Source organism: Lagopus muta, chromosome 2 (assembly GCF_023343835.1).
Source record: "Lagopus muta isolate bLagMut1 chromosome 2, bLagMut1 primary, whole genome shotgun sequence".
NCBI classification, from domain to species: Eukaryota; Metazoa; Chordata; class Aves; order Galliformes; family Phasianidae; genus Lagopus; species Lagopus muta.
In genome coordinates this window covers 77447399-77464168 of record NC_064434.1, presented here as the reverse complement: position 1 = coordinate 77464168, position 16770 = coordinate 77447399, and the positions used below count along the sequence as shown (strand labels likewise).

The window sequence follows — 16770 nt, the reverse complement described above, 5'->3', positions numbered from 1 at the left end:
TGCTCCTTGGGCACAGTGTCCTGACAGTCAGAATTTCTGCCTACAGAGACAGTTCACATACAAAAGAGGCAATCAAAGGAAGAAAAAAAAATAAAAATAATTTTTTGGTCATTTTAAAATGGCAAAGAAAACAAACACGAGGCTGGCTGCATACATGTCATTATCTGTTTCTTTGTTTCTAGCAACAGTAATCTCAAATTTATAAAGAGGAATTCCCAGGAGAGTGGGATACAAGATGGGTGGTTATTCTGTAGACCCAGATCTCTGGGACTCAACTATGGAGTTCACTTCAGAGACTGCAAATGTTGGTATCTGGATAATATAAGTTCACTCTAGTCCAACCTTTGGTAAAGCTGACTTTCATATCCCTCTGAAGACAGTCTCTGCTCCAGTGCTGCAAATTCCTCACAGGCAGAATGAAGCTCACAGAGTTTTCAGCTCACATTTGTATGGGAGAGCATCTAGAATTATAGAAAGATCCTTCTTTTCTCTTCCACCTGAGCACCCAGTAGCTCTTTCCCACAGGGTGATCCTGGCAGTCCTGTGAACCCCAAAACAGAGACAAACACAGAACTGGGATGACTCACAGGTCCTTATTTTCAGGTATTCTGTGGCAGAATAGGCCATTGAAATAAAAGTTTTCCAGCTTTTTACCCCCTCAAACTGTTCTTAATTGCTGAACTGTGTTTTAGAAGGATAAATCAGGTGGAAAAGACAAAAAAAAATAAGCTCATGTTCCTGAAGAGATGCCCTGGTTTCCCAGTTTAACCGAGTGCAACTCAGGTCTTCTTTAAGCTTCAGAAACATTGTAACAATAAGGGCAAGAGGAAAACAGTCATCTTTTCGTATGTGCTTATGCTCTGGAAAAGGGTATTTTTAAAGGTTTTATGTGTATCCACCATTGTACTTATCTGATCAATTGTGAAAAGAGCAAATCACTGTTGACATTCATCTACAGAGAAAAGTTTAGATTTTATACACTGCTGCACCCATTATAGCTCAAACAAAGTTCACGCTCTCAAGGCCAACCTTCTTCATAATTCAGTCAACAAAATCTATTTTTTGTCTTGTTCTTCTGTCACTGCATTTTTACAGAGTTCAGAATGTGAACTTTTGAATGTGACCACAGCCATGAGTTAGAACAGTAATTTTGCTTTTTCGCTAGCACAAGAAAAAAGGAGCAGAGATGTGAAAGATAAAATGGAAGAGCATAAAGCGGATGAATCTGCCAAAATTAGGAATTAGAGATTTGCAAGACTAGCTCTTTTCCCTTAGCATGAGCCTTAAGCAACAACCGAAATCAACCTAAACAGTGACAACACTGATTCACACATCTACCAATTTACATGTGAAAAACAAAAAAGATTATATATTCAAATGTAACAAGTAACTGACATCTTGACTTTACTAGGGACTTTGATTTTCAAAAATTAAGCAATATTAAGTATATTAAGACTTTCAAAATTGTAGTGCTCTAAAAGGCATTGTTAACACTAAGAATTTTCTTCTTTTATCATAATTTTTTTACTTTCATTACTGTACAAGTTAATGTCTACCAGACAAATGCGACTGCAAAGATCCCCAATAAACAAAGGGGATTTGTGAAGTAAAATTAAGGAAAGAAACAGGCAGATCTCACTTAAATAACTTCGTAATTGCTGATAAGTGCCAAACTGGTGCAAAAGGAAAGATGAGAACTATTCAAGATATAATAATAGCAGGTTGCAATGTTAAATTCACAAAAGGATAATTTTAAACTTTTTTTTTTTTTTTTTTAAATTATCGTAATGATGAAGATTGATTAGATTGAGAAATGGTGTTGTAGTGGAATTAAGAGCAACATCTCAAGTTGATATTCTAATCAGCAGACGCTGAGCTGGAGTCTGCTATCTGGACCAGCAGCCACTCCCGAACAACATGGGAAGCTGTCTCAAGGACCATTAAGACCACTTTAAATCACAATCCAAACTCTGTAGGCAAGTAGTTCTGGGGGCCAGCATCAAACAGCACAGTAAGTAATCACATCTTTAAGTTATGTAAATTCATCTTTTGTTTTGGAAATGGTGGATCTGTTGGAATGTATTAGCTAGCTCACTGCAACATGCAATGTACTGATAGGGAACAAACAGAGCCCCACTGAGTTTGTTCTGAATTGTTCATGCAATGTACCTTTGGTTCTGGTTTACAGCCAAGACAGTGTTAATACCACACCAGTGTTTGATTGTTGCTGAATAACGGGAGCACACCTGGGATCAGGCAGGGCCACTCAGCAGGGGGCAGAGCCAGAACAGGTGGGGTAAATTAGGCTAGGGATTAGTCCATCGTGTGGAAGGCTATAAAGCCGTGGGGAGTTGAGCGGAGGCTAGTTAGTGCTAGGGGATTCCTGGATGTTGATCAGTAAGTGGTGAGTCCTTGTATTGCTGATGGGCTGTGGTGTGTGTCAGCCAGAGGGTGGGTGATGACTGATTGTGTCGTGTTTATATAGTTGTTACTGCTTTATTTGTTGTTTGTTTCAATTTTCTTTTTCTCTGCTAGTAAGTAGTTTTTATCTCAACCCATGAGTTCTATTTTGGTTCCAGCTCTCTTCCTTGCCCCACCTGGGGAGAGGGAGAAGAGTGGGGAATGAGCAAATCCTTTGTGATATTTAGCTGTCTGCTGGGTTAAACCTCAACCTTATAGAAAGTCTCAATTGCAGTGAGCCTTTGTTTCATCTTAAAGGATGAAGTGAAAGTCAATTAGGCTGAGACAGTGAAAATGTTGTTTTTTCCCCAGGACAATTTTATAACCTTCTAGGGAGACGTTTTTGCCCATAGTGATGAGGCACCTCATTGCTCACGCTGTGTGCCTTAGGTAAACAAAAAAAACTACCCTGCAGTTCTTTACAAGTCTTCCTCAGGAGGGGAGGGTGTCGAGTAGTTAAGAAAAATAAGCTCTCTTAAAATGGCAGCTCTGTAACTTCCCCCAAAAGACATACATGAGGAGTAGTGATTGTTCAGAAAGAAAATAGTTAAAATATTTTGCTATAGATGAATGCTGCTTGCAGGAAGGAATAGTTTAGATAATATGTTTGTGAAAATAATCAGTCAGAGCAAGGTATGTGTTCAACAATACTGGATTAAATCTATGATATATTATAGGACAGATTTGCAGAACAAATGGAAAAAGGGGTTAATTACATTCTTTATGCTCATAAAAATCAAAATCTAAAGGGCCTCCAAAAATTATATTAAAATTGCAATTTTATTTGAACAAGCTTTTCACCTGGCTTTTATAGTACCTCATAAAAACAGCAGTAGTGTGGGCATGTACTCCTTTTTCCTCACCTTGGATAACGCATCCACCAACTTATTTATTTCGGGTAACCTTTAAGGCTTCAATATTTCCAGAACTGTTTTGGAGGTTGAATTTCTTTTAAAACCTTCTTTTAAAAGCAGTCTCTTCTGGATTACTAGTTGTTAAAAAGATATGATGTTTGTGATGCATTCATAAACTCTCTATAGCATCATTTTTGTCTTGACTTTCACTGAAGGTTTCATTTTAGACTGCTCTAACACTGCAATGCTTATTAATCATTGGGGGATGAAAAAGCTTATTCATGAGAATTTTCCCAAGAGAAGCCTTTGATTAAAGCTGTTTTAAATCAATAAAATTATTCAGTAATATTTTCCAAACTAAAATTGTGTAAAATTATATTTTTCTTCTTTTTTATATTTCTTATTTTTATCATCCTAAAAACAATAACTTACTGTGGGAACTTCTCTCTCCTCTCATTTTTGAGAATTTGATTAACTATAAAAAAAAATCTTATTGCCTGTCATTGCTTGTTCTCAATCTCAAGAATAGCTTCATTCAATCCTTTTGGAAGTAACTTCATCCAAAGTGAAAGTAGGAGAAATGTGAACAGGAAGACCCTTTTCTACTCTTAAGAAAGAGGATATCAAAATTTCATTCTATGCTACCAGTTTTTTGAGAGAGGGCGAGACTAGAAGAAAACATGAGCGTTTCCATAAATATTTAGGGTTTTTTAATCTAGTGAAATCTACTTTTAAAAGTCTTTGAAACATCAAAGTTTATTTTTCTTATAGATATACAACTTTTTTGAAACATTAAATGTGAAAGAAAACATGACCTTCAATCCTCTTCAGTGATTTGACAGTCTAAAATGCTAGAACTGAAAAGATTTGTTTCTGAATACATAAAACTGTAGCTCACTTCACCAGTTTTAGTTAAAATTGATGGGATATTAAGCTAATTTTGAAGACCAAAACTCCAAATATTTTAAATATCTTGCTAGTACTCTGAGTCCAGGATAGCATTTATGGTGCAGCGCAGGCTCTGCACTTTGACCCTGGCCACAAGCACCCAGCTGGGTAGAGGAAGCTGCCCTTTGGTCACTTTGATCTGCTGTCCCCTCTCCATACAATTCTTTGCATTCAGCTGATTTCTGCTACACTGGCTTGATCTCTTTATTTCACTGGTGAGCTCCAGAACAGAAGGGAGCCAAGAGTTTGTGCCTGTTTGCTTTTAAAAATGAGAAATGAAAGTCAAGGTGACCTTTTGCTCATGAGATCTCAGATCAGAGCAAGACTGCACCAGCAGCTGTGCTATCATGGCACTCAATCACATCTTCTGCTCCATCTTCAAAAGTCTGTCAAGCATTTGATAACTGTGAGGAGAAATAGACCAGTTTTAACTTACTGAGCCATTTAGCTGGAAGCAAGAGCAGACCCTCCTTGCCCCTTGCTTGATGTTACTTTTGTTGCGTGTCTGCGTCACTTTCATTTGTGTTGCACTTAACAATGTTGCCTTTAATTCTGTTTACCATAATGTGAACATTGCAGAAAGAGTCAATGGCACCCATTAGAGTAGCTGCTTGGTGCTCTCCACTCTTTGACACTGTTTTCCACTGCTTGTAATCTTGTAAAATATACAGATTTAGGCCAAACTTTCAATGCGCAGTATCCGCCTCCAGCTGTGTTTTGGGCTTGCTTTCCTTTTTAAATTTTTCAACCAAAAATAGTAGTTGTTTCTAAGCACATTTCATGTTTAGGGAAAATATGTCATTGTCCACAGTGAAAGAAAAATCATAAAAATGAAGCAAATAAAAGAAAACCACCCAAACCTTGCACTGTTTTGATGATGTTATGTCTTGCTTGTGCAGGAAGAATAAAACAAGCAAAACTTCAAGCTTATATGAAAGCAAGCCCTGCCTGTAACTACTTCATTGAAATTAATGCATTGCTGTATTTTGGAGAAGGAATGTCATGTGTGCTTGTCTTTCTATATTTTCTGGGTAGGACCAACAGCAGAGAAATCTCAAGTCTTGTCTCTGAATGAAAACTTCTTTCAAACCAAGAGATTTTTAGCTCTTGCATATATCTCAACAGCAAAACATATATCGAGGTAGCAATTATCTTGGTGTCTATTTGGAGAGGGAGAGGCAGGGAACTGGGGAAATCCCAAATGAAGTAGAGAGTCAGGGGGCTGGACATGTTCAGTAAGAGTAGGAATGCCTTGTGCCCAAACCTCAGCAGCAGCTGAGTGAGATTGCCTTGATGTGATGAGCTGCAGCTGCTCATGCTCTGGGGACCCAGAAGCAGGCAGGAAGGGTCTGCAAATCGCCACAGCCCTGAGGAAGGCACCCTTATGGAGCAGACTTCCTGAAGGTAGATGTATGGTCTTATAATTAGAAAAGCAATATTGAAATATTATATAGTTGGTTTAAGTGGGGGCACTGTGTATAAATACAAACTGTGGGGGCAAAAATGTGGGAGTGGAAAAAAAAAGTTGTCAGCAGTCAGGAACTGTTTTTGTAATGGCAGCTCGTACATCCTCAGCACAGTTCTTTTGCACCTTCCAGATATGTGCTGTAAACACCACCACATCAACATGACAAAGTCGATTCAGTTCTCCCAGGGCTCTGGTGAGATTACCAACTCCAGAATGTCTAAGAAAAGGATAATGCTGAAGTGCAGTAAATTCACTACTTGAACACATAGAGTGCAGTATATCATTTTGCTGTGGATTTGACTGACAGGTTTGAAAAATCCTGCTCTGCATGCTTTTGGAGGAGTAGTAAGACAGAGAGGGAAGATGTCCAAGCCTGTACTTCCTTGCAAAGAAACAGATCTCATTTCAGTTCCCTTCTCAGCCATGCACAGCAGGGAACTCAGACTGTATTGTGCTAATTAAAGAGCTGGACCTCAGCCTATTTTCAGACTTCGGGGATTCCTTCATCATATCTATCAGTCATTGCTGAGCTGCCTAGGTTGTTGCTTCTTTTCCCTGTGCTCTCTGTCAGGTTTTCAGGCTCTTTGATCCAGATCTTCAACTGGTATAAGTTGGTAAATCTCCCTCAGGACTTAGTTTTTACAGATGAAAGAAAATGCTGTTTAAAAGCTCTGCTTTATCAGTCTATGGGAAGTTGAATATAAATGGCTGCTGCTTGCAGAACACATGTGGTTGCCTTAGCAATAAAGTCACAGTCAGATTGAAGGGGCCCTGTGTAGGACAACTAATATTGTTAAAGAAATGCAACTCTGGCAGAAAGGTTCATGGCAATTAGATTTAGATGTCCACTGTCAAAGACAGTTAATATGCTCTTTTGCTGCTCAATTATGACTGAACAAACGTAATTCTGGCATTTTACATAGAGCTTCCTGAGAAAATTCGCTTTACTTGTAACAAAAGAATCATCTGTATCCTTAGTGCAGATGGAAACTGTGTGGATGGATTAATCATGATACCTATGGCAGCTAATATAGGATTCTCCTTTCCTTGTCACAGTGCAAACACTATTCTTAGCAGTACTTTAAAAGCATGTTAATTTCTTATATAGGAAAACACTTTCTCTAACACTTTTTGAAGCAGGAAAAAAAGGCAGCAAGCTGTCATTGCACAGTATCTGCTATAATTGTTTGTTTGTATTATTTGAAGACACTTAAATCGCTATGTTTTCCTTTTGTGTAACTTTTATGTTTTATGCATTTTTTGTATGGTGGAGAAGTCAGGACTAGCAATTTTACAAAACGCTTGTGAATCCTGAGAGGATAGATGATATTGAAATTTGGGATAGTAAAAAGTCTAATATAATACTGCCTGTTGACAAATTACAAGATTCCTACTGAAAGAAAAAATAGGAGGTGTGCATTCCATGGTAAATACAAAACCCATATGGGTGTCCATAGAGATTTATTTCCTCCATTTAAAGAGAAACAAGTCTCAGACTTGTGTACATCTTCATCCCCACATTCTGCTGTTCATAGATCTGCCCTGATAGAGTCACAATTTGTCTGCTATCTCTTCTCTAACGGAAGCTTCAGTTCTTTCCTGAACACAATTAGTTTTTAGAATAAATTTGTCTCCACAGGAACTCTCAATCTAAACTAGCACCAACAGTATGCTCTGACAACATCTCCACTCAGCTCTCTCCCCCTATTTTCTTTGCAGGACAAACCACTCCTTTCATGGGCTCTTCCTTGCCCCTCCTGGTCAGCTTGCTTAGTGGCAGTTGTATCTAATCAACAAGGAGTTTTTGGTGGAAGAAAACTTTCAGTAATGAGATCTTCCTGATTGATCCCGATGATGGAGGAAAGGAAAATGCTGTAAGTAGTTTTGCTGATGTCCAAATAATAAGCAAGGAATTCAAAGATAGGACAAATAGGAACAGAACAAGGAAGGTCTTCTGTGTATATATGTGTGTGTGGATGGATTGCATTAACAGGACTAGCCTTCTCGGGAAGTGGAGTGTTGTCTCTTATGTTACAGAGAAAAAAGATTAACAGCAAATCCACTACTTTTGTGAAATGCATTCTTTCTCCTCTTAGATCACAGAGTCCTCATTTAGACTAGGTGCCTAATACATCTTGCACTAGTGCAAACAAATTGGTGATATATGACCTATTTCAAAAATAAGTATCATTTTTTATTTTTCTCTCCAAGTAGTGAATTATGTTTTTATTTTTCTGTAATTTCTCTTTCAAGGGATTTCTAATGCACTACTTGTTTGTTTGTTTATTTATTTACAAGTAACCCTGACATAGGTACAAATATGCAGTGCTTCCTATTCTATGGGAACCAGTGGAGAGTTTTTCCCTAGTTCAGAGATGATCTAGAAAGGGATGAAATGACTTTTTTCCAAAGCAGTACATAGTGAGACCGTATAAATAATAACAATTAAATGTTGTATCAACCATTCTGTTGAAAATCATGTTTTGATGCATAATATTTATATATTTATACAAAAATAATGGCTAGAATACAGCTTTTCCCTTGGGAATCATTTTTTTCATATTGCGTGCATTTCAACTGCACCATACTCTGAGCTTTCCCAATGTTTCTGATGAGATTTTTCCAAAGGTAATTCCAAAGCACATGAATAAGTTAGCAATGATCTTGTTATTACTTTTTCTCTGTTATGTACCTGGGACTAACATGAAATAGAGAGCATTTGTTCTGAAAAGAGTCAGAACCTAATGTTACTTTTCTGTGGATAAAAAACTTCAATTCAAACTTACTGTCCTTTTGAAAAAGACTAAGACATTCACTTGAGAACATCAATTAGAAATTTTTGCTTTTTTGTGCATTGAGTCATAGTATTTTCTTACTATCTTATTTGTTTCCAGTTTGTTCTCATGATTAGAAGCAGCTTTTTGACAGTAAACCAATCCAAATATAAGTTCATTTTCATTTAATTCATAAAACACTTTCTGTCCTGTGTAGAATGAATCAACACATTCCCGTGTGCCTTCCTAACAGAAAATCTTTTATTAGGAATCAATAATAAAGTACATCTGGATAGGCTTAATCATCATATGTCTTGGTATAATTTGAATACATGTCAAAAAAAACCAACGTGTGCATTCTGGAATTTAATAACTTTGTTTCCATTAAATGAAGTTAACACTTCCCATTTATCTTAAGTTTTAATAAAGCCTCTTCTAAGCACTGTTGACTTTAGAAATGATCTACTTACATAGGTAAAACAGTTGAACGTGCATCTGATGTTAGCTGACAAATGCCTACATTCAAAATGAAGGCTCTTATTTGTGCACCATTACAGAATCTGTAGGGGTTGGAAGGGACCTTGAGAGGTTGATTCCAACCCCCCTGCCAAAGCAGGTTCCCTACAGCAGGTCGCACAGGTAGGCATCCAGGCAGGTCTTGAACATCTCCAGAGAAGGAGACTCCACCACCTCCCTGGGCAGCCTGTTCCAGTGCTCCGTCACCTCACTGTAAAGAAGTTCTTGCACACATTTTTGTGGAACTTCCTATGCTGCAGTTTCCGGCCGTTTCCCCCCTGTACTGTCTCCACACACTGCTGAAAACGGTCTGGCCACACCGCTCTTTCCCCCACACCTTAGGTATTTATAGACCTGGATCAGGTCCCTCTCAGTCTTCTTTTCCCAAGGCTGAACAGACCCAGTTCACTCAGCCTTTCCTCATAGGAGAGATGCTCCAGGCCTTTCACCATCTTTGTGGCCCTCTTCTGGACTCTTTCCAAGAGATCCCTGTCTTTTTTGTGCTGGGGAGCCCAGAACTGGATGCAGTACTCCAGATGAGGCCTTACCAAGGCAGAATAGAGGGGAAGGATCACCTCCCTTGACCTGCTGTTACTGGAACATGCTATTGTAGAAATATCCAGCCAAAAAAAGCTCTTAATTTGTTGCCAACATTATCTGTAAAAACAAATTCTAGTTAAAATACTTTTTTCTTTTAACAGAAATATCTCTGCTTTATTTGGAAAGATTGACTCCTACATGTTCCATTTAATACCAGTATCTTAACACAAAAGAAAATGTATCAGCTACTGAAACTTTTAGTTCTCAAGACATTAGCTCTCCAAGGAGCAAGTAACAGCCTTAAAAATATCATGTTTTCAAATTATCTTCACTTTCTGCTGTTAGCACAGGAATTATAATATGATACTCAAGTTGTTTTTCAAGTATCCACTAGAATCAGAATGTCAGGTGAGTCATTCTCTGTACATATTGGGAAGATGTAGTTATTTTTATTTTGTGAAATTATTGCTTTCATATAAACCCCTATTACTAGTAGTTCAAGAAAAATTTCTTTATGTGATGGTGATTTTAGGTAGACTGATTAAACGCTGCATTATATCAGAGTCAAACAGAGCAACGATGAAACTCTTGTTCTAGTTATATGATATTTACAGCATAAAAAGTAGATGGCATTGCTCATAACTCTGTGCTCAGTAATTTCAGGTTACAGATGCTTGAGTTTTATGATCAGGTGATAGCTTCTCAGCAGACCCTGTAGATCCCCTGAGAGGTACTAGCAAATTTTCATATCATTTTTCTCACTTCTAAAGATTCTTACTCCAGGTAAGATTATACTCACCTATGAATGTGATGGCAGTTTTGTAGTTGCTGACAGTAATTCAGGCAGGAAGAGAAAGATCACTCTTTCCAGTTGTTACATTGATAAGTTGTCAGTTTCTTTCTGTACATGACCTACTAAATACCTCCACAACACGTTACTTTTGTGCTGATTGTTCAATGTGTCTAATGGACAGCAAAAAAAAAATTATATTATTACAAACATTCTTAGTTTTCTCACACAGCTGTAGGTTGCAATGTGTATGTATCCACATACCCCAGAGTCTGTTCCGTATCTTTCTCTGTAAAAGGTGTTTATTCTTTAGAGAAATAAAAGGCGCTCATCACTGACGTGCTTTAAGATACACGTGTGCTTCAGATATTCTAAGACTTAGCAGAAGTAAGTTAATGGCTACCTTTATCTTGCATTACAGGTTGTAAGGTAATCATGGCACATAAACTCCTGTTCATGTGCTTTCTGTTGTACTTGGGAAAGAGGGGAGAATAAGAGTTAGGATCCATCTAGGAATTCATGCATTATTTGACATGTATATATGGTAGACTGATATACTATAGATGAGCATTTTTAGTTATGAATGGAGCAATTAACATAATTGGGATAACCTAAGATAAGGAGGGATGTATTAAAAATGTCTTCCTCAAATGCAAGAGTTTTTTTGCCATACATGATTCTAGTAAACATTATTTGTGTGTAAGAAACAATCTCACTATTCTCAAAGAAACGCAGAGAAATTTAATCACTCACAGGCAGCATTACAGTAACAAAAAATCCTCAAAGCAGAGATCTTGGAAGAAAGCAAGGCTGTATCACGCAGTATTGTGCAACTGAAAATGCTCTAATGTTCTTTTCCTTGCCCTAAGATCTGCTGAGGTATTTTTGCGTTTCTCACGAAGCCCGGGCTTCTCTCCTGGGTGCTTTTATCCAGTGAGTCTTTCCTCCCAAAGCCAGTGTCTCCTGCAACATGTGAAATCAAAGCCCTGTAGGATGTGTTGCAGAGACGCATGAAGATCTTGTTGTGGAGTCCTGCTGAACTTTCAGGTGTTTAGGTGAATGCAGACTGCCTTCTTTTTCTTTTTTTTTTTTTTATTATTCCTCCAGTTTTTTTCTACTTGGAAGAAAGACTGAGAAAAGATTAACAGGCTACTTCATTAGTATGATAGCATCCAGTAACACTTACTTTCACCTCCAAAGAACTTTGCAAGCATTTGCTGAATTGATCTTTCATATGTATTGAGGAAAAAATTACTTCATCAGTGTGCTCTAAATATAATCGCAAGTTCCTCTCCTTGATATTCTCAATATTTTGGAGATTTTCTGCTTTCAAATACTAATATAATGATAGATTTTTAGGAGCTTACCCAGAATGTTAAAATCTTAAACAGAAATTGCAGCTGGTATTTTCCTGGAGTTGATCCTGATTGTAAATCTTTTTGATTTGTTCTTTTAATCTGTTCATGTTAATAGTCTTGTTCTTTACGCATCTCAGGCAGCTCTTCAAACTATTTTTAAAAATTTTCATTTAAGAATTCAGATTCTAATAATGTCAGTTAAAAGTATACAGACTAGCCTAAAGATTCTGTGACTGCTGAACTATCAAACTCACTTTAGCATATACTACCTATGTTAAAAATTGTACCATATGTCCCATAGTCCAGGTGATTATGTATATGAGTTTCAATATCTTGGTAGAAGTACGCTTGCTAATATTTAAGAGCTTTCCATGAAACAAAATGACATCTGTTCCAGTGTTTATAAACTTCCTGTAGAAGTGATGCTCTATGCAGGCAGTGTTAGAATAACCCATAATTAAAAGATAAATAATGACAGAAATTACTATAATGAGGATTAAAAAGCAGCTGATATACATAAAGTGTAGTTTGGTATTCCTGTTATTTTCTAGCCAAAGAAAAAACCTGTTTCCTGTATCTAGGATAATAGTAGTTCCTACAACATTACTATCACTGCTGGTATTACTATGGAATTTTACAGTTGTGGTTTTAGGCTAGATGGCTTCACATAGTAAAAATTGGACAGGGTGAAGTAAAGCTTCCAGTCTAAAATAATTTACCATATGGAAATAACAGGTAAATATATCAAATTAGTAGAGGAATAATAGTTTGTTTTCTGCACACTACAAATATCATGAAATGTGCTAATCTTAACAACATCTGCAAACTGATGTGATTAAGTTTGGAGTAATTTCATATTTCCTGATTAATTTCAAATTATCTATCAATTTCTCCATTAGATGAATTTTTATTTCTCCATTTCAGTCTTCCAACACTTGGGGAAATTGACTGCAAAGTAATTTTCCTGAGAAGACATAATATTCTTTTCCAGTTCAGATTGACCTAATGTCTGATAGAGAGCTTCCTACAACATATACTGGCATCAAAATCACTTTCCTATTCTACAGTTTCAGCAGAATTGTTTTCTCTTTAACAGCCACAGGCAAAAATGAGGATTGGTGAACTGATTTCATACTCTTCTTATGTTGTCTATTTAAAACCATAAGGAGATATCTGATTGATACTCTGAAATGTACTGTTTAGATCTAGACTTTTGTTATGGAAATTGAATGTTACTGCATTTCAAACTAATAAATAGGTATAGGCAGTGAAATGAAGAGAAAATAAGACTTTTTTAAACTCTTATTTATTTGACCAAAGGCTGAGAATAAAGAAAGATGTAGGTACAAAGAACAGATTGGATAGTTCAGAGCCACACAGACTGAAATAAAGGAAAACTAGCAGGAGAAGAAAGAAAAGGAGAAAAAAAAAAAAAAGAATCAGCATGGTGTACACAGAACACGTCAAACAGGTTCTTTGTTTTTAGGCACTAGGGTTTATTATGTTCTATGTAAAAATACTCTATAAGAGTATTCCTGATAAGAGTGTTCCTGATTTTCTTTTTCTCATCAATCCAGATATCTGTGAGAAACTCTTGATTCACCTGATAAATGCTAAATCTTTCTGATCTTTTGTACAGTACTCATAGCACAGGCCACTAAGATGATCCATGTGTGCTTGGGGAAAATTACAGATTTAAAAAAAAAAAGCAGGTGTCTTATGATTAAGGCCTGATGTCCATTTTCCAGTGTTACCTGGAAAGCTTGCTTAGTTAATATTTACAGCATAACAATGATCTTCTCGTTCCCAGCAGTGTTGTAGAAATCTGCCAAGCTCTATGAAAGCTCCAAGCACTGTGGTCTTTTAAATCAGAGAGTCTACAGAGAAAACCCAGTTCCCCCAACTCAAAAAAATTAACATAAACTCCTTGTATTTTCAGACCTGCTTCTTGCAAGACGAACATGCGAGTAGATATCATTTGCAAGAGAAATATTATTAGGCCTGCAGAATTGATCTGTTACTAGTTCTTCTTTCTGTTTAATATTCAGTTCAAATCTCATTGCTCCTACCTTTGCCAGCTGGCATGCAAGAATACAGGATGGCAAACTTCTTTCACTGTATAATGCTCACTGCTTTTCCATGAGATTTCTTTAGAACTCAAATGGAGTTGTACTTTTGGTGGAGTGTATATAATCATTAGATTTACTGGACTAATGTCTGTTCTCTTTTTGTTAATGTTATTTCATTGTTAACTACTCCACTGCAGAAGGCAAATTAAGAGGAAACCTCCTATGAAATTCTGATTTAGCTATGGAATTCAATACCGATATATTCAAGGGAATGTCAATGGCTTGAGTAATTTGCAGTTAAACTAGGAAGCCTACAAGTCTTTTCCAGCCCTAAAGACGTCTGAATCTATGGCATAGTTGAGAAGAAAGTACATCAATTCTTGGCAGCTGACCTCAACAAAGGGCAATGCCATCTCATTAGTTTTTATTTCTTCTACAACCTTTTAAATGCCAAAAACATTCAGAAAGTAGAGTGTACCTCACTGTTCAGAGCTCTTCTATAAGCTGTAGTTGCTTCAAATTCTCCACATTCACACCTTACCATGCAGCACTTCAGTTTGTTCAAGGAGATAATAATGGTCTCCCTACTGTGCGTCTGACACAATTATGTTTTCACATAAAACCAGCTATTTTAAAATGGCTAGAATTTTAAGATGTTTTTGAATTAGAGGTCTCCTGCACCCTCTGCTCACCTTCCATTTTTCACCTTCTTTCAACTGCTGCTAAAAGACAATGTCCTTCAGCAAAAGCAGTTCCTGAATTGAATATCAGCTTCAGCACACCCCAGTGAAAACATTAAACTCAACTTCATCTTGTTTTTCTAGGGCCACAAGGCTCAGTAGCTAAGTGAATATCTTTTGTCCAAGAACTGACGCTATCTCCACTCTACAGGAGAAAGTCTGCAAAACCTCAAGTAGACTGTCCTCAAAGAAATCAAAACTCACTTGTTGTTTCAAGAGTGTATTTTGTATTCCTTCCTGTACAGTGTCAGCTGCTGTGACCTCACTGCCTTAATGCAGTTTCTCAAAGAGACTTATCACCCAGAGTGAATTTACACAACTGAAATCAGTGGAGTTCCACTTATGCATCATCTGAGGTTATATGTAATTAGGAGTATTATAGCGCACGTAAACACTCTACTGTTGAGAAATGTGTAGATGGGAAAATACGTAAATGGCAAGTTTCTGATACTGTAGTTTTACATTAAAACGCATAGGAATAGAGTTAGAAATACTCTGGCATGAACACTGAAAATGCATATGCAAGGTTTGAATGTGACTATTCATATATTTAAAATACATTAGGAAGGTAGCATCTGCAATTGTAATTTATTCAAACTTTTTTAATAATGGTTTAAATTTCTGCCACTTAAAAAGAGGGAGTTTTTCTCCATTAACCATAGAACGTTGCTGATGGATTTCCAATATGCTAAGCTAGTATGAGTCCTTTATGGGCCTATATCTTGAATGAATACCTTATTGTGTATGATCTCTCCTAAGATGACTGCTAACAGTATTTTAAATCATGGGTCTCATCATAAACTGTGATTCACCTATGGATGATGCATAGGACGTAAATTTATTTCTTAAATCAATGGTTTAGTTTCATTCAGGTGCATCAGGTGCATCCACTTTCCTGCTGGAATGTGAAAGGTTTTTATTATTTCCAGATACATTTTTAATATAATATTTTAATATTTCAACTGGTCTCATCATATTCTATTTTTTGTAAGTTCTTATGTCACGTATCTAACTAGAATATCTAAGCATTTTTCAGATAAACATATAGCATAACTAGCAACAATCCCAGGGCTGTCTATTCTCACATGCTCTCTCTGGAGAGAGAGAGCACTGCATTGTAGCTCCTTATTTTGGTTTGTTCTGGTTCTTTCTGTTGTTTCTGGCAGTCATGTAGCATGAAAATATATTCTAACTTAAAGGTGTTAGGTGAAACATCTAAGGGTGTTTTCATCCTGTCCAGTCCCCCTGTCGAAAATAACTGTGAAAAAGGCTGAAGTAAGAAATAAGCTACTTTAATTCTTATCTAAGACTTCAGACTGTGGAATTTATTGCAATTCTGAAAATGAAATGTCTTTATTTTAAATAAAGGGGGAAAGATCTTTTTTTTTTTTTTTTTTTTCTTCCCCTCTCATTACCAGTTGATAAAACCACGTCTGATGAGGTATCCTCTCCTACATTTAACACTGTGGTTTGCAATTCAGTTCACACATCTAGGAGATTCTGGAAATGAAGAGAAATATGAAATACTGGGCTTATGTCAAGAACAAACTGTCTAGTATTAAAACTGGAGTTGAAGCTTCTTTCATTGATGAACAACTGGTTTTTATTGTCCCCCTTGATTCCTTGACTATGATGTAAGCTGTCATATTTACGTAATCATCTTTTTGGATATTGCCACTTGAAGTTTATTGTAGATACCTTTCCCTAATACTATGATTTATTGTACTGGATTTGTTGCTACTGAGTAAACCTTGTTTTCACTTGGAGGTTCATTAGGCCAAGGTAGAAGTATATAATATTGTATTTGGAGTAGGTATGAAATCTGTGGATTCCAAACTATATTCTTTATCTCATCAAATTATCTTACACATTCCTTGCAGCACTTGCTCTTCATTTTTATGCTGAGTTTTTTATGGGCTTAGATCTTGTACCCTTTTATTCTTTGTTCTCTTTCACTTGATCTTTTTATACAGTTTCTCAGGAGAAATTAGCAGTGATGATCAATGGCTGCGTTGCTTTGAATAATTCTACTGTGTGCAAGTAATCAGATGTGGGATTACAATAGGAAGCTCATTAGGCTGACATGAGTCAATTCAACAGAAAGTAAGAAATATTAGCAGATAAATACATTGAGAGAAACTGACAGATCTAAGCACTCCCTAGGGAATGCTATTTTCTGTATGTCATTTTTGTAGCAACAAAACCAAAGCTGATCATTTTGAAAGACTTAGGAGTAAAAAACATAGAAAAACT

At 36.7% G+C, this 16770-nt stretch overlaps 1 long non-coding RNA gene across 1 annotated transcript in view; it reads left to right on the top strand.

Moving 5' to 3' along the window:
- Nucleotides 1–2377: 2377 nt before the first annotated feature.
- Nucleotides 2378–16770, top strand: part of LOC125689381 (uncharacterized) — a 36441-nt gene continuing 22048 nt past the window's right edge. The window contains exons 1-2 of the long non-coding RNA XR_007375235.1: nt 2378–2404; nt 7450–7604. This is a non-coding gene — a long non-coding RNA (uncharacterized LOC125689381). The remainder of the gene's footprint in view (nt 2405–7449; nt 7605–16770) is intronic.